This window comes from Pan troglodytes, chromosome 14 (genome assembly GCF_028858775.2).
Source record: "Pan troglodytes isolate AG18354 chromosome 14, NHGRI_mPanTro3-v2.0_pri, whole genome shotgun sequence".
Lineage (NCBI taxonomy): Eukaryota > Metazoa > Chordata > Mammalia > Primates > Hominidae > Pan > Pan troglodytes.
Window position 1 is genome coordinate 54,123,352 of NC_072412.2, and position 22,539 is coordinate 54,145,890.

The following is a 22,539-nucleotide window of genomic DNA, read 5'->3' on the forward strand; positions in this document are numbered from 1 at the left end:
GAAATAAAGAGATTACGTTTCACCTAGAATACTCATTCTCTGAGCCTAAGTGGCTCTTCTATTCCAGCCCCCAAATATCTGTATCAGCACATCATATAAGATTACAAAGCACAGAGTAATGACATTGTTAGAAACTCTTCACAGTAGCCCCAGGAGTCACGAAACTGACTTAACTAAGACCCACTGTCTAGTAAGGTGTAAAACCCAGCAGGAACGCAATACTAGGAAGGTGCAAAGCCAGGAGGCTCAATAAACGTTAAACAGTGTCTGGGGGAAAGAGCAACGATCCAGAGCACTGTTTGTGAACTCAACCACTTTTATTCAGCTCTGACAAGGTAAGTCGCCAAGCGCGGTACAAAGTAGCTCCACGAAATGCGTTTTGTTATAGTCCTGGTCTCGAACTGTTGCAACATTTTATGTAATTTTTGCAAAGAATAAAAGCAAAAAGTTCATTCTAAATTCGCCTTCCAACTCAGTTCTTTCTCCGCCAAGACGGAGCACTTGGAAAGTTTTCAATGTCTGAAAACCTCTATTTCCAGGGCTGAGCAGAGCACTATGTTGCGGCTTAAGACGCTCGGCGATTTCTTCCAATCCCTCCACAGTTCCAAAACGGCTTCACCTAACAAAGTCAAACTTTTCGCGCTATTCCTGGACATCAGGTCCAAATGTCGAAAGCATATACTGCCACTGAGTTAGTGAGCCGGGCCGGTGCCCGGGACCTGGGGTACTAGATTTATGGGACGGGAGCCTAGGGGTCGAGGCCACAGAAATGAAAACATCGGCAACATATGCAGTGCAGCGAGTGGGTTAGGAGGGAGAAACTTCAGGCAGAACGCTCCCTCGGGACCTGTGACGCCCCCCCCCCCGCCCCAGCCACACCAGACGCGTGAGCTTAGGATGAGAGCGGCCTCCGAGCAGATGATCAGCCTGGAACGACGCCAAACGCGACCCCTACCAGAGGACTCGCGCATGCGCAGCGCAGCCTGGGCCGGCGGCCTGGGCAGGATGTAGTCGCAGAGCAGCGCACCGGGCCCACGCCAGCGGAATTGCGCATGCGCAGGGCCGCCTCTGCCTGCGGCCTGGGCTGGGTGTAGCCCCAGAACCTAGCTCTTAACTCCCGCCAGCAGTTTTACGCATGCGCGACGACGCCTAGGCCTGTGGCACGGTCGCGGCTCTAGTCCCCTGGGCCCCTCAGCTGTCTCTGGCGGGGAGGTCGGGCCGCAGGGGCGGGGAGGGGTGGCCTCCCCCAGTGGTACCTGACAGCATCCCACGTCACGGCCGCGATCCCCCTCGGCTTCCCACACCACTCCTCCACCCTCTTACCTCCTCGCAGGCCGGAGCCTTGTCCGCTCCGCCTCCTGGGTAGCGGTTACTGCACGGTCAGGGGCCCGGCGCCGCGACGAGTTGGCGCCTCCCCCTGAAACGGCCCGGCCTCGGCGGGATGCGCTCGGGTGCCCGGCCGAGAGGGAAACGAAGGGAGCGCAGACGAGAGGAGGGGGCTGGCGACGGCGTCTCGCCCCTCCTCTCCTCCCTAGGCTGCCCACCGCCGCCCCTCCCCTTTCTCGCAGACGCCCCCTCCCCTCGGAGTTGACCCCCGGGAGTCTCCCATTGGGGCCGCCTCCGCTTTTCCAGGGAGTTCCTCCGTGGGTCACCCCCACCTTCTCCAGGGTTATGTTCTCGCAAATTTTGGGAATTTGTGGATACCCGACCTAGAAGGATGAGGCGTGTATGATGCTGAGAGCAACCTTTTCCACAGCCCCTCTCCTCCAGCCTGCCCCAGCTTTTCTTCTATTGCTGGCCCCTCTATCTGGGAGCTCCGATCACTTCACGTTTTCACCCCATTGCTGTGGGGCGGAAGTCTTGTAGCCCCCTGTAGTACAAATGCTGAAATAATGAGGATGTGTGCTGGGGGGTTCAGGGGGATGACCTCAGTTACCTTGGGGCCAAGGGCTTCGAAAACAGCCACCTTCTCCCCTTATGATTATATTTTGCAGTAATTTATTATATTACACTGCACTTCTGTTGGCCTTTGTAGATTTAAGTAAAATGCACCACAACTTTGCAGTGTGCAATAATTTCTTCCACTGCACTACACTTAAATTGACCTGAGTGGGTTTTGGTAAAATGCTCAACAATTAAATGTTATTAGCTATTCCTGTGAAGTAAGCTGCTTGCTTTTATACTGGCTGTTTCATGAGGACACTGGTTCCTCTACAGTGTAGAGCCAAAAGTAGTAAAGCCAAAGAGAAAAACTGACATTCCAAACCACAGTGACCGTGTCAGTCTGTTTCGTCTGGCTTTTGTCATTTCTTCGGAAAAACATCATTCTAAAATGTATAACTGCCTTTCTGCTACATAGGGCAGACATTTATCTCTATTCTCTGAGCATAGCCCACTGAGCCTCAGAAGGAGGCACGCAAAATGGTACACAGGTATTTCTTGTAGAGCTCTAAATGGAAGAAAAAGTAAGTATACATTAACAGGAAGTTGCAGAGATAGTGCAGAGAGGCATCGTGTGCCTGCCCCAAGTTTCTCCATTGGTTACATCTTATCAATGAAAGAAATTTATGAGTTAAACAGGTTTGCTCTCAGAAAAAGCTCACTTCAGTGATGATAGCTGGCTTTTTTTTTTTTTAAGCACCTATTGTGTGCCAAGAGGTTTATCTTATTTGGAGCTCACAATAATCCTGTAAGGCAAGGATTATCCTTACTTTACAGATAAGGCAACTCAGGCCCCAAGAGATTAAGTTTCTTTCATCAGCAACCATGGCAAGATCTGTTTGCCTTGCGCACTTGGTCTTTTACGCATTACGGACAGCTGAAGTTCATGCAGGCCTTACGCTGTGCTTCAGCTGAAGCCTGACAATTAGCTAACAATAAAAACATGTCTTAATGTTTTGAAAACTGATATTATCTCAGAAGTTAAAACTTTAAAATATACCTATAAAAGAATGTGTTTCACTAAAGATTTTAATTTTATATGGGTCCAACAGTTTTTCCCAGGGCGGTCAAAATTAAAAGTAAGAAGTAAAAATGTCTCCATCACATATAAGTTTCCTTCAACACTTTTGGATAATTTGGTCTACTAAACTTCACTGTATTTAGTCTACTGCTGAATTCAGTAGACTAAAAATTTAGACTCTGAGAGAGTATAGGTTAGTATTTCAGGAGTTAAAGTTCCCATCACCACATCTCCCAAGTTTACCTACATCTGGACCTGTGCACTCTATTCCTTCCCATTACTGGGAATGAGCTGTGCATGCTCTTATTTAAGTTCAACTCTTCCACCTTTGTATTAGATCCTGTCTTCCTTACAGTCTCAAGGTTTTCACTCAGGTAGTTGTCACCTCTCAATCCTACATTATTAATTTTTGTATCATTAATTTTTGGATCATTCCCATAAGCATATTAACATTGCGCAACATTTGCCTATCTTTTAAAAAGTTCCTTGATTATATGTCCCCTATCAGCTACCAATGTATTCTCTGGTCTCTTCCAAAATGTCTTAAAAGAGTCACTTATACTAACTGTATCCTCATCCCCTCCTCCTATTCATCCTCTTTTTTTTTTTTTTTTTTTTTTTTGAGATAGAATCTTGCTCTGTTGCCCAGGTTGGAGTGCAGTGGCGCAATCTCAGCTCACTGCAACCTCCACCTCCCGGGTTCAGGTGATTCTCGTGCCTAAGCCTCCCAAGTAGTTGGAACGACAGGTGTGTGCCACCATGCCCAGCTAATTTTTGAATTTTTAATAGAGATGGGGTTTTGCCATGTTGGCCAGAATGGTCTAGAGCTCCTGACCTCAGGTGATCTATCCACCTCAGCCTCCTAAAGTGCCGAGATGATAGATGTGAGCTATCATGCTTGGCCCTCCTATTCATTCTTGAATCTATTTCAGCCAGGCTTTTGCCCTTACCCCTCCATTGAAACTCCTCTTGGCAAAGTCACCAATGACCTCAGAATTGCTAAATCAGTGGTTACTTTTCCATTATCTCACCTGAACTATCAGCAGCATTAGAAACATTTGCTTACAGCTGCCATCTTGAAGCATTCATCTTCTTCTGTTGGCCTTCAGGTGGCCCCTGTCTCTTGGTTCGTCCATCTCACTGGCAGCTCCATTGGCTCATCCACCACTTCTCCAGCCATTGGCATACCCAGAGTTTGGTTCTTGGACTTCTCTATCTTCTCATTCCCTTAGTAATTTTATTTCAAGACATGGTTTTAGTCCTGCCACTTCTTATGTCCTAACAAGTTCATGACACTACTCTTGTGAAACTAGGAGCCCTTGTCCTTTTCCAGCCCACAATGGGGATCTAGCTGCAATAAAAGTCTTCCCTTTCTTCCCTTTTTAAACCCCCTAATTACTTCTGCTTTTGGGGTATCTTTAAGCCTCCTTTAGTTATCCAAAAGCAGAGGAATTCATCTTGCTTTTTTCTTTTCAGGTATCCAGGCACCAAGGCCCTAATCACAAGAAAAGGTGGATGGGGCCATCTTTTGACTTTTTCTTGGAAATTCAGAAAGTCTAATTATGCTTCAGGGAAGAGGAAAATGTTCTTTTTTTCCTCTTTGAGTCTCCAGAACAAAAATTTAGCACCAGTAAATTTCTACATCAGTCTGCTTGTTACAGATTGAATGCATGAATGAATGATTGCAAGCAGCCTGCACTTTGGTGCCCTAAGTGCCATTGATTAGGTGAATGACCTTGGGTAGCACCTTAGTTTTCTAGAACTTAAATTCCTTGAGACTCCATTAAATTGGTGCACTGCCCAGCTCTGTGTTTTGTAGAGGTATCAGTCACACTGCACCTTTACTGATGCATGCTATTACCATGCTGTATAGCATTGTGCATGTCAGCATGGTATTATAATTGGTGTTAGAATATAAAAGTGATAAAGATGATAATAGGCACATATACACTTACTGTGGCAATAGTGAAAGAATGACAAAATACCAAGAGGTGATCAGAGAAGGCTTTCCAAAACAGATTACTTTAGCATTAAGTTTTCAGTGTGGGCTGGGTGCCGTGGCTCATGCCTGTAATTCCAGCACTTTGGGAGGCGGAGATGGGCGGATCACTTGAGGTCAGGAGTTCTTGATCAGCGTGGCCAACATGGTGAAACCCCGTCTCTGCTAAAAATACAAAAATTAGCCAGGCATGGTGGTGGGTGCCTGTAATCCCAGCCACTTGGGAGGCTGAGTCAGTGTGAGTTAGCTAAGAGAACAAAGGTTAGGGATGGAAGTGTTAGGGAAGGGAAGTAGTCTAAGTAGAATAAGAAATGTGATGTGTTTGAGAATTATAAATTGCTTAGTAAGGCTGAAACAAAGGCTATATGGAGGGAATAGGGCAATGGTAGGAAATTAAAGTAACCATTCATTCATGAATGGACACTAAGGATGATTCTTTATCTCAACAATTGTGAATAGTGCTGCAGTGAACATGGGAGCACAGATATCTCTTCAACATACTGATTCATTTTTGTTGGACATATACTCAGTAGTGAGATTGCTAAAAATAGTCCTATTTTTAATTTTTTGAGGACCTCTGTACTGGTTTTCGTAATGCCTGTACTAATTTACATTCCCATCAACAAAGGTTCCTTTTTCTCCACATCATTGCCAACACTTGTTATTTTTCATCTTTTTTATAACAGCCATCTTTACAGGTGTGGGGTGATATCTCATCGTGGTTTTAACTTGCATTTCCCTGATGATTAATGATGTTGAACTTTTTTTCATCTACTTGGCCATTTGTAGCTCTTCTTTGATAAATGTTTATTCAGGTCCTCTGCCCATTTTTAAATTGGGTTGTTTTATTGCTACTGAATTGTTTGAATTCCTTATATATTTTGGATATTAACGCCCTAACAGATGTATGGTTTGCATATATTTTCTCCAACTTGCTAGCTTTTCTCTTCACTCTGTTGATTGTTTTCTTTGCTGTACAGAAGATTTATAGTTTGATGTAATTCTCTTTGTCTATTTTTGCTTTAGTTGCCTGTGCTTTTGGGGTCATCTTCAAAAAAATCATTGCCCAGACCAATGTCATGGAGTTTTCCCCTACGTTATAGTAGTTTTATAGTTTCAGGTCTTAAGTTTTAAGTCTTTAATCCATTTTTAGTTGATTTTTGTATTTGGTGTGAGAAAAAGGTTTCATTTCATTCTTCTGCATATGGCTATCCAATTTTACTTACACCATTTTTTTGAAGAGACTGTTCTTTTCCCGTTGTGTTCACAGCCTTGTCAAAAATCAATCAGCCTTAAAAAAAAAAAGACAATTCTGTCATTTGTGACAACATGGATGAGCATGGAGGTCATTAAGTAAAATATCACATGATCTCATTCATATGTGGAACCTTAAAAAGTTGAACTCATAGAAGTTAAGAGCAGAATGGTGGTTACTAGGGGCTGGGGCTGGGAAGGATCAAGGAGATATTGGTCAAAGAATAAAAAAATTCAGTTAGATAGGAAGAATAAGTTCAAGATACCTATAGTACAATACGGTGATTGTAGTTAATAACAATGTTTTGTATATTTACAAATTGCCAAGAAAGCAGATGTTAAATGTGCTCAGCAGGCACACACAATGATAAGTATATGAGGTAATGCATATATTACTTAGCTTGATTCAGCCATTTCATAATGTATCCATATATGAAAAGATCATGTTATACACCGTAAATATAAAGAATTTTGTTAATTAAAAAATAAATCTGTAAAAATTAATTGTTTAAAATAGCAATAATTTTTTTTTTTTTTTGAGATAGAGTCTCCCTCTGTCACCCAGTCTGGAGTGCAGTTTCACGATCTCAGCTCACTGCAACCTCTGCCTTTCAGGTTCAAGTGCTTCTCCTGCCTCAGCCTCCCAAGTAGCTGGGACTACTGGCATGTGCCACCATACCCAGCTAATGTTTGTATTTTTAGTGGAGACCGAGTTTCACCATGTTGGGGCCTGGGGAGTCACGCCCTCCAAACCATAGTCTCATCAGACGGGTTTTACTTAGTGCTATATAACGTGGTCCACTTTCCAGTCTGACTCTGGCATAACATCACATGATACATAAGGAAGCAAATCAAAATATTTTAAGCCCAAATTTATTTTCTTTGCCATATCTTGAAATAGTCTTGCAAAGCTGACTTGTGGGGAAAATCTGTATTTTAAAGAGAATCCCTTTTCTTCTCCCTCCTTTTTCCTGTTCCAGGAGAGAATCACCTCTGATAAGAAACTTTTATAATCTATTCTCTCTGATGCCTGCTACCTGGAGACTTCCTCTGCATAATGAGAACCTTGGTCTCCACAACCCCTTATCTTAACCCAGACATCCCCTTCTGTTGGTTCTATCTGCATAATGGAAACCCTGGTCTCCATAACCCCTTATCTTAACCCAGACATTCCTATCTATTGATTCTAGGTCTTTAGACAATAATTTAACTCTTTCAACCAATTGCCAATCAGAAAAACTTTGAATCTACCTATAACCTGGAAGCCGCTCCTTCCAGTTGTCCCATCTTTCTGGACTAAACCAATATACCCCTTATATGTATTGATTGATGTTTTATGTCTCCCTAAAATGTATAAAACCAAGCTTTATCCTGACCACCTTAGGCACATATTCTCACAATCTTCTGAGGGCTGTGTCATGGGCCATCTGTCACTCATATTTGGATCAGAATAAACCCCTTCAGACATTTTACAGAGTTTGACTCTTTTTGTCAACATTACAGTTACTGGCAACTTAAGTCATTTTTGCCCCATCCTACAGGTGAGATAGTGGAGACCTAGGTAACTTGCCTAAGGTCACATAAGTAGTAAGAGGTGGAACTAGGACTCAAATCCATCTTTGATTCCCATCTGGAGCTCTTTCCACTGGACCATGAGGCCTCTTTCCAAATGAGATGTAAAGGTAAATGGGCCAAATAATAGAAGGCCTTGGCAATGTAACAGCAAGATGTATCATAGGATCTAACAAAATATTTTAAGCAGGAGGACAACATGATGGCTCACCATCATGCCAGTGGGGAGAAGGGTGAGCCTGGAGCCAGGGAAACCACTTGAAGACACTATTGCATCAACCCTGGCAGGACACCAGCTGTCCTTGAATTCAGTGTTAACAGTGGCATGGGCTTAAAGAGAGAGGAGAACATGGATTTGAGAAAATTTCAGAAGTTGAAATTAGCAAGACTGGATATAAAGAGTAGAAAATGGCCAGGTGTGGTGGCTCACACTTGTAATCCCAGCACTTTGTGGGGCTGAGACAGGAGGATGGCTTGAGGCCAGGAGTTCAAGACCAGGCTGGGCAACACAGTGAGATCCTGTCTCTACACACACACACACACACACACACACACACACACACACACACACACAAAAGAACTTAGTGGGATGTGGTGGCTCATTTCTGCAGTCTCAGCTACTAGAGAGGCTGAGGTGGGAGGATCACTTGAGCCCCAGGAGTTCAAGGCCACAAAGCCTTAATTGTGCCACTGTATTCCAGCCAGGGTGACAGAGTTTTCCAGACCCCACAACTCAAAAAAAAAAAAAAAAAAAAAAGAGTAGATGTGCAACACTTGCAGGGAATAAAAAAAAATAAAATAATGTGAACTTAGTAAGTCACTTAATATTCTGGGGGCCTCAAAAATCTTTACCTTTAAAAATGGAGGATTAGACTTAGTGTTTCCTTAATATTTTAAGATTTTTGCAAAGCCAACTGATAACAAAATGTGATAAAGATGGCACATTGTTTGCATATTAACTAGGAAAAATATACTAAATAAAATGTAACAAATAGAAACTAGCAATACTTTTAAAAATATATTGTACGATTACCAAGATTGGGTTCCTTTCAGTGATGTAAATATGATTCAGTGTTAAGAAATTGATTAATATATTCTTCCATAATAATAGGTCAAAGGAATAGAAATGTTTTAATTCATGATGAGAAAAATGTTTGATAAAATTTAATAGTCTGTAGTCATTTTTGATCAAAGAAATCTTTAGTAAGTGGCTACATACGATGAAAGCTAGGTTCATGCTTAATAGTTGTAAATCAAAAATAAGATTCTAAGCCCCTCAACCATCTGAACGGACCCCTCCTCTTGGCCACGTGCACTCCAAGTTAACCTGAAAACCTAGTTCAGGCCATGATGGGAAGGAGGGGTCAGACATGCCTCATTATACCCTCCTCCCTTTTGGAATTCAGGAAAAGCCAGCCAGCATTAACATTAACTCAGACCTTCAATCTGATAAGAAACATTTATAATTGTTAAATCAAGTTTAGCTTAAAGCTGCCTCCTTACATATTTTAAGTTTGGCCTAAAGGTTTTTCTGTACATCATAAATTATAACAAGTAGAGGTGTACATGGAACACTATGCAGCCATAAAAAAGGATGAGTTCATGTCCTTTACAGGGACATGGATGAAACTGGAAACCATCATTCTCAGCAAAGTAACACAAGAAAAGAAAACCAAACACCTCATGTTCTCACTCATAAGTGGAAGCTGAACAACGAGAACACATGGACACAGCGAGGGGAACATCACACACTGGGGCCTGTTTGGGGGTGGGGGGCTGGGAGAGGGATAGCATTAGGAGAACTACCTAATGTAAATGACGAGTTTATGGGTGCAGCAAACCAACGTGGCACATGTATACCTATGTAACAAACCTGCATGTTGTGCACATGTACCCCAAAACTTAAAGTATAATAATAAAAAATAAATTAAAAAAAGAAAAAAAAAACAAGTAGAGGTGTAAACAAACTGTAGCCTACAATTGTGCCAATCACTGAGTTTTCCAAAATCTGATTTCCTTGAATGTACCCTTCATATTTCCCTCAAATTGGTGTGATTGGATCTAGAGTCTCCGTTAGATTGAGGTTCTATATTTTTGGCAAGATGACTTCCTAGATGGTATTGTGTCCTTCCACCAGGAGGCATTTAATGTTGGGTTGTTTCTTTCTGTGATATTGGTAGTTGTTAGTGCTCAATACCTAGATCCATTAAGTCAACAGATACTGGAAATGGTGATATCCTAACCCTATCATTTCATCTTCATTTATTAGCTGACATGCTTTTATAAAGGGAAACTTTCTTCCTCAATGATTTGATTTCCCAATGACATAGGAAAAGCATGATAAGCATTTGATTCTGTCTCTTAATTTGCCAGTTTTTATAATAATTTTATAATAATGGGTTGGTCATTAGCAGTCTGCAATGGCCACTAATTGAGTTTCTTTGTTGGTATTGTCGTGAATTCATGAATTTAAGCTTATTTTATTGCCCACAGGACTCTGGTTTTTGTGATGATCACAGAGGAGCAAGCCTGGCTTGTCCGAGACAGTCATATCAATTCATTCTCACTTGATAGTGTCTGGGGTGGCCATGTGACTGGTCCTAGCCATAGACATTTTGATGGGAATGGGAACAGAGAAATTCTAGGCAAAGAAGGGCAGGTCCCTGGTGAAGCCCCATCTCAAGCTGAAAAGCCTGAGACTGCGGCCCAAAGTTAGAACTTACACCCCTGTTTCCCTGCTCGAATCTTGCCTTTTCCAAAGCACCCATGGCCCCACCCTGCCCCCCATCCTGTGCCTATAGAAACATCAGCCTCAGCTGGCAGAGAGAGGAGAAGCAGCTGAATGTCAGGGACTATAGCTGGACATCAGAGAGAAGCAGCCTGACTTCAGAAGCACAGCTTGGTGGCGTAACTTTGGAGAAGAATCTGGCTGGAGACTGCCAGACTTCAGGGGAAGATTACCTTCCCATCTTGTCCCCTTTTCAGCTGCCTCTCTTGGTGATTATCACTTTCATTGGCAATAAAATCCATGCATTTACCATCCTTCAATTCATTCATGAGACCTCATTTCTCCTGGATGTTGGGCAAGAGCTCGGGAGCCATGAGTGAGGATACAAAAAAGCTGTCACACTTGCCCTTTGCCCTCTCTGGCAGAAGGCAGCCGCCTCATATGAAAAGGCAGAGGGCCTGCTGAACTGTTAGCACTCAAGTTGTCTGTGTACAGCAGGCAAAGCTAAAAGGGCACTGTAGCACTCCCTCTGGGGTTTCAGGGGTTGCAGGCACACCCCCCTGCAAATGCTGCCGCAGGGCCTGCACAGAGTTCACTCCTGCCAGTACCCAAAAGCACTCGCCCTGGCTCCTGCACCTGCTCACCTATGTGCTCCCTCCCGTGAGGAGTGGAGCGCAGCAGATCCAAGTGAGTGGAGTTCACTCCTGCTGGCACTGAAGCAGCTGGCTAGTTCCAGCACCCGTGCACTCCAGTTCCTGCCTCATTTGCTCACGTGCTCCCTCCCTCAAGGAACTGAGAGCTGTGGGCGCAGTAAACAAGACAGCCCCTTTGTGAGTCCCACGAAGGGGTCAGGGAAATATCGTGCTTCAATTTCATACAAGGAAGTCCACTAGGAGGCTTCTGAAAAAACACGCCCACCCACCCACTCGGCTGCCCCCTCCTTCCCTTCCTGCTTTTTTTAGGTTGTCACATGAGGACTTGTTTGGAGAGGTGCTGCTGAAGCTTGGAACATCTCAATGGATACAAGTGACACAAATGCACAATTGTGAACACTAATACTGCAGATCCAGACTTTTTGACAGGGAAAGCTGTCCAGGATGTGTTGCTGATATAAATACAAGTCATAAAAACTATATATGTAAAATTGAACACAAGTGTGTCTATTTACACTGAGACCTGCTTGGAAATACTTAAATATTGAGTGGTCATTTCTGAGAGTTGAAATATTGACTAATTTATTTCTCTCTTGTATTTTTATATTGTTTAAGGTTTAAATTTTTATGTGAATAATAATCTTTTTTAAAAGTATGATTCCTATTTATCTCATGTTACTTATAATGGGTTTTTTTTTCTAAATATATAAGATCTCATAACTGGCATTACATGATTTTCTCCATGGCATGATCATCAACAGGAAATGTTTTAATTCTAGAATAACATTTACTGATAAACATTTTTGGAAACATTTAAGCATTTCCTGATCTGAAAATTTTTGTGATTTTTTTCTTTGTATAGTTTATTGTTATACTTAATAATGCTTTCCAGCCCAGTGGAGCACAGTCATCTTGTCAGAGAAAAAACACTTTCAGAAAAACGTGAGTTTTATAGACATTTTCTACTCACTAGAAAAATGAAATTAGTACATTTTTCACTTAGTGGTAAAAATGATAAGCAGTCTCCCTTTAGCCTACCTTTAAGAAATTTCAATTTCTTGGGTCCATTTAATTCTCCTAAGACACTGCATATTCTTAAAACAGAAAGGATATTTTTAAAAAATTTCTAGGCTTCCGGAGAAAAATTGAAAAAGGGTCTTCTTTCTTTTGTTAATGACCTTTTAAATGGCTGGTCCTGCACAGGGAGTTAAGGCCAGGCTATCACAGTAGACAAAGGAAATAGGCTCAGTGCTGCATGCCCCACATTATGAAAGTTGTGACAAATTCAACATAAGCTATAAGCTTACTCTCTGGATCTCATAAAGTAAAGTCAGAAATGGCAGAAAGAAACATGTGGAGCCGAGGCTGAAGATGAATCTAGAAAGGCAGTTCCTCAAGGGCATTGATAAATATTAAACAAAGAGCAGATACGGTCTGGAGGATGACATGAGGGGGACAGGTTGGATGTAGGGAAACAAATAGACGTGGTTGAAGGAATCCAGAGGAATTTGAGCAGTGGTTTTGAGATGGAGAGGAGAAGAGAAAGCCAGAATTAGGCAAATACTTACATTGTATAGTCTCTTTGGTCATTTCTCGCTTGTTTTCTCTTAGCATCATTGGAGTCTTCAGAAGGGTTAAACTGAAAACAAGATTTTTCTGTCCATCCTTGGGTCAGAGCTCTAAAGGAGGAACAGTTGGCTCCTGGCAGCCAGCATGGAACTCGTAAAACTAAGCCAAGACATCTGCAGATTTGTGTTTTGGTTGGACAAATCCACATCTTCACTTGATGACTGACAGTAGGAATCACCTCCCCATACATACAGATAAAGATGTTATCCTGACCCCAGTTCAAAAACAGTAGGCCATCAATCCCAGGGCCATATTGGAGCCTTGATATCCAATCTCTGTTCTCCTTTTAGGGTATTCAGTGGGGTGGTGTTCCTCACACCCTCAGCTTGGAGTGTTCTTATAACTTCTGGAATGGGCCTGATCATTTGCAGCCTTCCTACAAAACTGGCTCTTCACTCAAATTTCACTTTAGGGAACAGACTGCTCTGAAATCTAGTTAGAGGTCAGATGAGGCCTTCCTAAGTTTTCTCTGGAACAGCAGGAACTCAAACCTGATCTTGCCATTCCAGTCTGAGCCAACTTGGGTCTGGAGATACTGTAGCAAATCTGCAACCTGGAAGGAAGGTTGGGGCTGTCTCCCCACCAAGATGTTCAAAATCCGGAATCTCACATCAGCTTTGGCTCAAGAATGCCATCCCAGCTGTGAAATCACAATGCATGGGTCAGTGAGAAAGTTTAAGAGCCTCACCTAGAAGAAACGGTATTGAGTCTGTATTATTTAGAACCAGTGTCCATTTAATCCTCTCTCCTGAGATTCCTATCTGGTGTGCTAGTTCCTAGCTAGAGTTTGGGGCCTGAGACACAAGTCGCTAGAGAAACCTTGGAAACCAATGTACCGTCTCATTTTGCAAGACCTGGTATAATGTTTCTAAAGCTCAATAGTATAGTCTAAACTGATGGTCTTATATACATGACAGTGGAATAAGAAACAACATGAACATTTTAATTTTTTCTGTACTTTGAGATAATTACCCTTGTGATGGGTTTGAGGTAAACTCAGCTTCAGGGTTTCCAAAATTAAAATTAAGAGAGAGGTCTATAGAAAATTTCTGGCCCTATCCCCTGGAGCTATGCAGCCTGGGGTATGGCCCGTGGGACTGAAACCCTGTCCCAACATCACCACCAAAATGGCTGTTGATTCTGTTCCCAGGGGACTTCTCAAGTAATTTATAGAAGGAGAAATGAAGCTTAAGACAGGCAAATTTGGAGGCGATTATCAGTCAATGGTTTACAACAGGGCTGCCAAGTAGGCAGGACCCACACTATTGAGAAACCGGGAAGATGCAATGCAATGCTCCAGGCTCTGTGGCTATGCCCCATGCTCTCTTCTATTTGCTTTTCATCTCAGTTCACTTCTATTTCTGATCTCTTTCCACAAGATTGACAGGGCTTTCTTTTGGACTTCTCTTGGATTAGGATTTAGCTTTTCCTTGGCTCACTCGGGGTTTCAACATCCTGGAATGCTTTCCCAGCACATCTGTGTATCTCAACATTTTCCATAGCAGTCTGTCTTTCCTGATCACCTATGACCCAGCACTGCCACTTCATTCATGGGAATGTCCAGGCCCTCATTTAACCAGTCTTCGTAGTTCCCTGTTCCCTTTCCTTCCCCATAGGACCACTTGAACCAGCTCATGGATCAGATACGTCTTCCACATCTTCCAAAAAGCTCAGAGGATTTTCTACCCCAAAGTGATAATCCTCAGGAAACCTGCTGGTCCCCTCCCTTTTTCTTTCAGTGTTTGAGACTTGAAGAGGATTATTCTGATGCTTTCTAGGCTCATCAGAGGATAGAGGCCTATGGATCACTATGAAAGCATCCACTGTGAAATGGAGAATTGTGTTTTGAAGATAATGCTAGAAAGCTGACACCGCTAAGTCATACAATTCTCGTCTGTTCACAGAATATGATCAAAACTATTTTTTAGAACAAAGTTGATGTTTTTAGCATTGTCCCTGAAACTCCTGTCTCAGTGTAACTCCTTTACCCTGAACTGATTTGGCTTTAGAATATAAATTAGTGGTAAGACATGTATATGGCAAATGATTTGAAATGCAGAACCATAGCAACAAGAGCTTCTGTTAGAGAGAAAAGGAACTAACACTTATTGAGTGCTGTGTACTAGGTACCATGTGCCATTAATCATAGTGATAATGACAATATTGGAGCATGCATATTATGTTTAGGCATTGCTCTAAGTCCTTACATATGACCTATTTTAAGCCTCACAATAACTCCATGAGATGAGCACTGTGTCACTGTCCTCATTTTATAAAAGAGAAGCTTAAAGAGGCTGAGTAACTTGTTTAAGATGAACTGAGTACGAAGCCCAGGTCTGTCTGAATCCAGCATCTTCTTACAGCATATTTTAAAAATGGATGAAACTTCCTATGGATTTAAAACTTTAAAGTTTTAGAAAATGAAGAGCTGAGTCACATGGCATAACTTGGACCTGATATAGTTAAATAATGATGAGATAAATGAGTTTTGACTGAGATTATCCATATTATCTCAATTTACTACATTTAGGCTATGAACACAGATTTCAATGGAACTCAAGTGACCATTTCATGAGAATGTATACATTGCGTCATTTCATTTCATCTGTGTTTGTTGCTACAATATCAGAAGGCTTACATGGTTAATTCTATCTTAATATATAGCTAGTCTTAATCATACACAGAAAATTTCTATTTAAATCTAGTAGGTAAAATATGTATACAACCTCTTATTTAAAAAATTAAGGCCAGGCTGGGCGTGGTGCTCATGCTTATAATCACAGCACTTTGGGAGGCCGAGGCAAGTGGATTGCTTGAGGCCAGGAGTTCGTGACCACCCTGGCCAAAACAGAGAAAACCCGTCTCTATTAAAATACAAAAATTAGCCGGGCATAGTAGCATGCACCTGTAATCTCAGCTACTCGGTAGGCTGAGGCAGGAGAATCACTTGAACCTGGAAGGTGGAGGTTGCAGTGAGCCGAGATTATGCCACTGCACTGCAGCCTGGGTGACAGAGCAAGACTCTGTCTCAAAAAAAAAAAAAAAAATTAAGGCTAAGCACAGTGGCTCATGCCTGTAATCCCAGCACTTTAGGAGGATCCACTGAGGCCAGGAGCTCGAGACCATCTGGGCAACATAGTGAGACCCCCATCTCTAGCACCTTGGAGTGTTCTTATAATTTCTGGAATGGGCCTGGTCATAACTGGGTGTGGTGGCACACATCTGTAGTCCTAGCTACTGGGGAGGTAGAGGTCGGGGGATCACTTGAGCCCAAGAGTTCAAGGCTGCAGTGAGCTATGATCCTCCCACTGCACTCCAGCCTGGGTGACAAAGTAAACCCTATCTCAAATAAATAAATAAATATCTGCTTTTGACATTTTGGAAAAAGAATGAACGAAAACCTACCCATATTTGCTTTTGTGTTTCAGACCTTTTTTAGCCAGGCATTTAAGACTGGCTGAGTGTAACCTTTGCCCTTGGCGTTTGGGGGCAAAACCACAGGTATAGGCCAGCCCTGGTATTCGTGGGAGGATTGCACCATTCAGCAGTGTCAGGTCATGAAGCACAGATTCTCTCCAACAGTGCTTCATAAATACAGCAAGTGAATTTGGGAATGTGGTCTGTTTAATTTAAAATTAGCTTCTTTCTCCAGAAGATTTTCTCTTCCCTGTGAAAACTGTTTTATCTCTCAGGCCTTTTAATCTTTTATATTTTTTAATAGTTTCTCTCAGTCTGTTCACTTAAACTCCTGAAATGAAATCACATTCTACATTGATGGAATTGGTCTAAAAAACACACATATGTTCTCTATATTGAGTAAATGCACATTACTATCTCCATTTTAAAACATCCTTTCATTTTAAAAAAGGAAATAAAATGGACTTATTATAGGCATAGATCATTACATACACAAAAGAAAGAATCCATCCTCAGCTAAGAAATCTGGGGAAAAAATCGTGTATTTTCTCTCATGATTAATTGCGGGCTACCCTGCCTTGCAAAGCCATCATATAAACTATTCAGAGGGAAGAGGTTAAATAGTTCTATAATATAAAGTCTTGCTGAGGGTGTGGGAAACAGGCATTGCTGGTGGGAGTGTACACTGAAACCCCTTCTTTGTAGTGCAATTTGGTAAAATCTGTCAATATTTAATATGAACATACTTTGACATCTTAATTTTATTTCTAGGAATCCATTCTGTCATGAACTTAGCATCCCTGCAAAAGCTGCCAAGCCAAACCCAGTTTTTTCCGTAATTTTCCTCTGACTCAAAAATGGTATTCTCAGTCCTTGTTAGGCCCATTTTTATTTCTCCACACCATCCATTCAACACTTTCACAGTGGTAGGAGAATATGAATTGCTCAGTTCTGGGGTGGTGATTTAATCTTAGTTTAAAGATAGAAAACATAACATAGTATAGTGGACTGGGGAAACTGTTGGGTTATTTGGTCTTGTTATTATTGTTGTTGTTGCCTGCCCAGCACATTTGGTCCCAGTATGCCATTTGCCTTGGGGAACATTTTCCTAACTCCATATGGTCTGGATGGGGTTGTGCTATGGTCTGAATCTGTCCTCCCAAATGCATGTGGGGTTGTGCTATGGTCTGAATCTGTCCTCCCAAATGCATGTGTTGGAGACTTAATCCCCAACGCAAGTGTTGGGAGATGGTGACTTTTGGGAGGTGTTTAGGACATATAGGCTCTGCCCTCATGAATGGATTCATGCCATTATAAAAGGGTTTGATGGAAGGAGTTTGAGCCCTTTTGTCCTTCTATCTTCTGCCATAGGAGGACACAGCAAGAAGGCCTTCACCAGATTGCAGATGCTTGTGCCCTGATTTTGGACTTGCCAGCCTCTAGGGTTGTAAGAAGTGAATATCTGTATTTCTAAAATACCCAGTCTCAGGTATTTTGTTATAGCACCACAAATGGACTGACAGGGTGTCAATTACTTTTTGGCCATGGGATGGTCATGTGATCCAGACTGGGTCACTCATGGTTCATTATATGCTTGATAAACTGATTGGTTTAAGAATGGCCACATGATTCCACAGGAACAGCTTTCTTTTGAATTGATATACAAATGTGGTGAGTGAATTGCTTTTCTTCTGGGATGGCTGGGCTGGGAGAATGTGAATCTGGGGCTACCAGTGGGTGCCTTCCCTGGTTGCATGGAGGAAGCCTGTCTTCAGTGGAAAGGAAAAGAGTGAGGCCAATAGAAAGAGGAAAACAGAAGCAGCCATGGAAAGAAAGAGAGAGAGAGAAGGAGAGAGAGAGAGATTGAAGGGCAGGGAGAGAGAAGGGAAATGAGAGAGAAAACAATGTTATTTACTATGCGTAAATCTAAATTCATCCCCAGACTTCCCTGTTTTATAAGCCAACTTACTTTCCTTTTCTCTTCCTTGTTAGTTTGTCTTGAGTTTCTGAACTTGCAAGTGGTAGAATCCAGATTGTCACCTGTCTCCTCCTCCTCTTTGAATTCCATCAAGAATCTACTCATATAATGCCTTAGTGAACAATGAACACTTTACTGAATATTTCACTGATAAGAAAAAAGAGAAGGTTGGCAAGGTATTTGCCCAGAACACAGCCTGCAGATCCCCACTGTCATTTCTCATCTCTCCTTGCCCCATCCTACTATAGGTGGTTTTCCTTCTGATCCTTCCACCTCACAGCCTCCAGCCTCTTTGGTTCCTTCTATATGTAAAACAATGTAGCTACCATCTTTTATTACTTGAGCAGTCCCTTGAGATTTTGACTTTGATTCCAAGTACTTTTTCTTTAAAACTAAAACCAATATATCCATTTTATTTTGCATATTAGCTGGTCTCAAGCCCATAACCCTTAAGACATGACTTTTGGGTAAAGTAGAAGGAAGCATGTGATTCACATCCCATGCATGCCCAAAGCAAGCCACTAGCAAACTGCTGCCCTGAGAACAACCAGACAATTATAAATCAAGAAAAAGAGACCAGAAACAAAGATGCTTAGATTATCCCTCAGACAAAGCCTTGATCAGTTTACCAGTTCAGCTTCATGGAGGGAAGAAATGGAGCAGAGCATCCAAGAAGGGTTACATCAATGCATCTATGCATGAGACCTTTTATTGTGCAGTGGCTCTGTTCAGGAGTAAATATCGATGGCAGCAGCAGTCATGATGCCAACTGCAGTGGGAAAGGTGCAGCAGGGGCTGCAGGATCCATGGAGTTGACAGGAGCAGGGAACAGGTGGGGGCTTCTGAGTTGGAGGAGTAGAGCCCTGCCCTCCTGGGCACAGCTGCAGCCACCCTGCCGAGGCTGAGGACCCAGGCATCCCCGTGCTCTTGGGGACCCAGGAAGCCCCCCGTCCCTGCAGGCTTGAAAGTGCCTGCATCCACTGCTTGGCCTCTCCCTGCTCCCAGTGCCTGCTCCAATTTAGGAGTAAAGTTGAGGCCAAGTCCAAGCATTGTTGCAACATGGCCAGGTGTGCACATGCCCGGAGCAGCACTGACATGCCAGCCCCCTGCCACCTCAGCTCCCTCCAGACTTTGGGCTCCAACATGAGCTCCAGAGGGAGGATGAGGGGGTGCTGAGGACAGCTCTTCAGGGGCCTGCAGGCACCCCTGAGCACAAACAGCTTGGGCACCATGGGTGCCATAGAGGGCAGGTTGATGGTGGCAGGAGGCAGACAGGCTTCTGGGTGGAAAGGGACAGATCCCCAGTGAAGCCCTACCTTCAAGCCAGGGATGGCATGAAGCCGGGGGGCCAGGCTGCCAGTTCTGCAAATGGGGTGAGAATTTATGGTGCTTTTTCCTGGCCCATCCATGGCCACTCACAGATGAATCAGCATGCACTCCCTCCCCTCTGAAGCCCATAAAAACTCTGCACTCAGCCAGACTCAGGCTGATGATGGAACAACCTGCCTTTTTCAGATAGGAGTTACCCACTCTGGGTCTCCTCTCCACTGAGGGCTGGACACTCATTGGTCAACCTGCCTGCAGAAAGGAGCTACCCACTTAGGGTCTCCTGAGAACTGTTCTGCTGCTCAGCCTCTCTGCCTTGCTCACCATCCACTTGTCTGTGTACCGCATTCTTCCTGGACATGGGACAACAACTCGGGACCTGCCAAATAGCAGGACTAAAAGAGCTGTAACACAAACAAGGCTGAAATGCATCCCCCAGCTTCCCTCTCACCATGTTGTGGGTGACAAGGAGAGAAGAGCTATGGCCCTTTGGGCATCCCAGACTTAGGGGCTCCCTGAACCAAGGCTGTGACAACCTCTTTGGGGTTCTGCAGTTTCTGGCATCTCCAAACTTCCAGGTGCCACCACGTTCCCCTTGTCCAGATGCAGGTGCCCATAGTGGAAGCTGCGTGCAGTACATCTAGTCCAGCTGCAGCCTTGCATGGAGCTGGTACCTATGCCCATGCCTGGAGCTGCCTGCCCCACCAGTGTGACTGACTGTGTGCAGTGTCTGGACCCTGTGCTCACTTGCCCACACACCCCTAATTGCTCTGTGCCTGGCTGGCACTTGGCAGGTGTGGGATCTGGGCCAGTAGTGTGAGCTGAGTGCAGCCTGCTGGGCCAGGTGGGTGGAATGAGCCCAGTGAGTGTGAGCAATACTCAGGCAGAAGGCACCCCGGCCACAGAGGTTTCTGGCTGGAGAAGTGATACCCCAAGGATTCTGTGACAACATGACCCAGTCAATATTCTGGAATCAAATTAGTATTCTCCCTTTTGGAGAAGGAGAAAAGAAAGGGAGAAGGATGGTGTGTCAGAAACTATTGATTATTCTCACAATATCAGTTCTTCTTTTCTTTCCCTATAATAGAAGCCCGAAAATTTAGCTGGGTACTAGCCACTTGGAATAAAAACTACATTTCCAGCTGTGCTTGTAGGTAGGTATGGCATATAGCTAAGTTCCAGACAATGGGATATAAGCATAAGGTGATGTGTACAACATCCTGAAAATGTCCTTAGAGATAGGGGATATTTGTTCTTTTTCACTTTTTCCATCTGCTTGGCCAGAATGTGGATGTGATGGCTGGACCTAAAGTAGCTTCTTGGATCACAGGATGGAAACCATATGTTGAAGATGATAGAGCAACAATTGAGAAAGAGCCTGGGTCTCTGATGACTGTAGAGTTGCCATACCATACTTTTGTCTTCTATAAGTCACCGTTCGTGTGTTCTCTGCACACTGTAAGTGAACCTATCTTTTTTGTTTTTTTTCTTTGAGACAGAGTCTCACTCTGTCACCCAGGCTGGAGTGCAGTGGTGTGATCTCGGCTCACTGCAAGCTCCGCCTCCCAGGTTCATGCCATTCTCTGGCCTCAGCCTCCTGAGTAGCTGGGACTACAGGCACCTGCCACCATGCCCGGCTAATTTTTTGTATTTTTAATAGAGACGGGGTTTCACCGTGGTCTTGATCTCCTGACCTCGTGATCCGCCCGCCTCGGCCTCCCAATGTGCTGGGATTACAGGAGTGAGCCACTGCGCCCGGCTGACTGAACCTATCTTAACTGATGCCAGTGAGGATGCTATCTACTTTATGTGGCAATAATCAAGAAAGCTTTGGACTCTATGCTACAAAATTTAGATATTTTTGGTGTATATGGGGCATGGGAGCAAATAATAAATTTTTAGATATGAAGAGAAATGTCAGAGGAATAAAATTCATTCACATTTGCGATAATGTTGCATTTTCCCTTTACATCACTAAGAATTAAGAGCACAATTTTTTAAAGTTCATTTCACCACCAAGTGTGACATTTGTAGTAAGTTTTTAATAAATGTTCTTGATGGTTTAGGAAAGTTTCCTTCTGTTCCTCAATTAAATATTCTTTTTGTTTATTTTAAAATCATGAATAAATGTTGAATTTTATTAAATGCTTTTATTGGGCATATATTGTGATGATCATATATTTAAAATTTTTTTTAATATGGCAAATTATATTAATATATTTTTATGCCTTAAACTATCCTTACATTCCTGTGATAAACTGGTTAGTCATAATAATTTTTTAAATTATTATTTTTAATTGACTCATAATTTTACATATTTATGGGGTACAGGGTGATATTTTGATACATGCATACAATGTGTAATGATCAAATCAAGGTAATTACCATCTCCATCACCTCAAACATTTATTATTTCTTCATGTTGGGAACATTCAAAATCTTCTTTTCTAGCTGTTTGAAAATATACAATAAATTATTGTTGACTATAGTCATCCTATAGTGCTATAGAATGCTAGAACTTATTTCTCCTATTTTACTGTACTTTTGATTCCTTAACCAACCTCTGGCATCCCTTCTTCCCACTATCCTTCCCAGGATCTAGTACCATCATTCTACTCTCTGCTTCTAAGTCATGATAACATTTTTGCATACATTGCTGAATTCAGTTTGCTAAAATTTTATTTATAGGATTTGCATCTATATTTATACATAAGCTTACATTCAATTTTTCCTTCTTATATTTTCTTGCCTGGTTCTAAGTGGGGAAATGAGTCTTCTTTTCCATTAGAAATATTTATTTCTTTTTTCTTTTTTGAGATGGAGGCTCACTCTGTTGCCCAGGCTGGAGTGCAGTGGCATGATCTCAGCTAACTGCAAACTCTGCCTCCTGGGTTCAAGCGGTTCTCCTGCCTCAGCCTCCCGAGTAGCTGGGACTACAGGTGTGCACCACCATACCCAGCTAATTTTTGTATTTTTAGTAGAGATGAGATTTCACCATGTTGGCGAGGCTGGTCTCAAACT

At 42.8% G+C, this 22,539-nt stretch overlaps 1 protein-coding gene across 17 annotated transcripts in view; it reads right to left on the reverse strand.

The window, feature by feature from the left end:
- Nucleotides 1–1,862, reverse strand: part of RCBTB2 (RCC1 and BTB domain containing protein 2) — a 44,612-nt gene extending 42,750 nt beyond the window's left edge. For 3 of the 17 annotated variants that reach the window (XR_010150700.1, XR_010150701.1, XM_063792539.1), the window contains exon 1: nucleotides 1,324–1,528. The gene's annotated coding sequence lies outside the window, so the exon portion shown is untranslated. Of the gene's footprint in view, nucleotides 1–1,323 lie in introns of all 17 variants that reach the window. The other 14 variants (XM_063792538.1, XM_063792537.1, XM_063792534.1 and 11 more) reach the window with 10 other exon arrangements.
- Nucleotides 1,863–22,539: the final 20,677 nt, after the last annotated feature.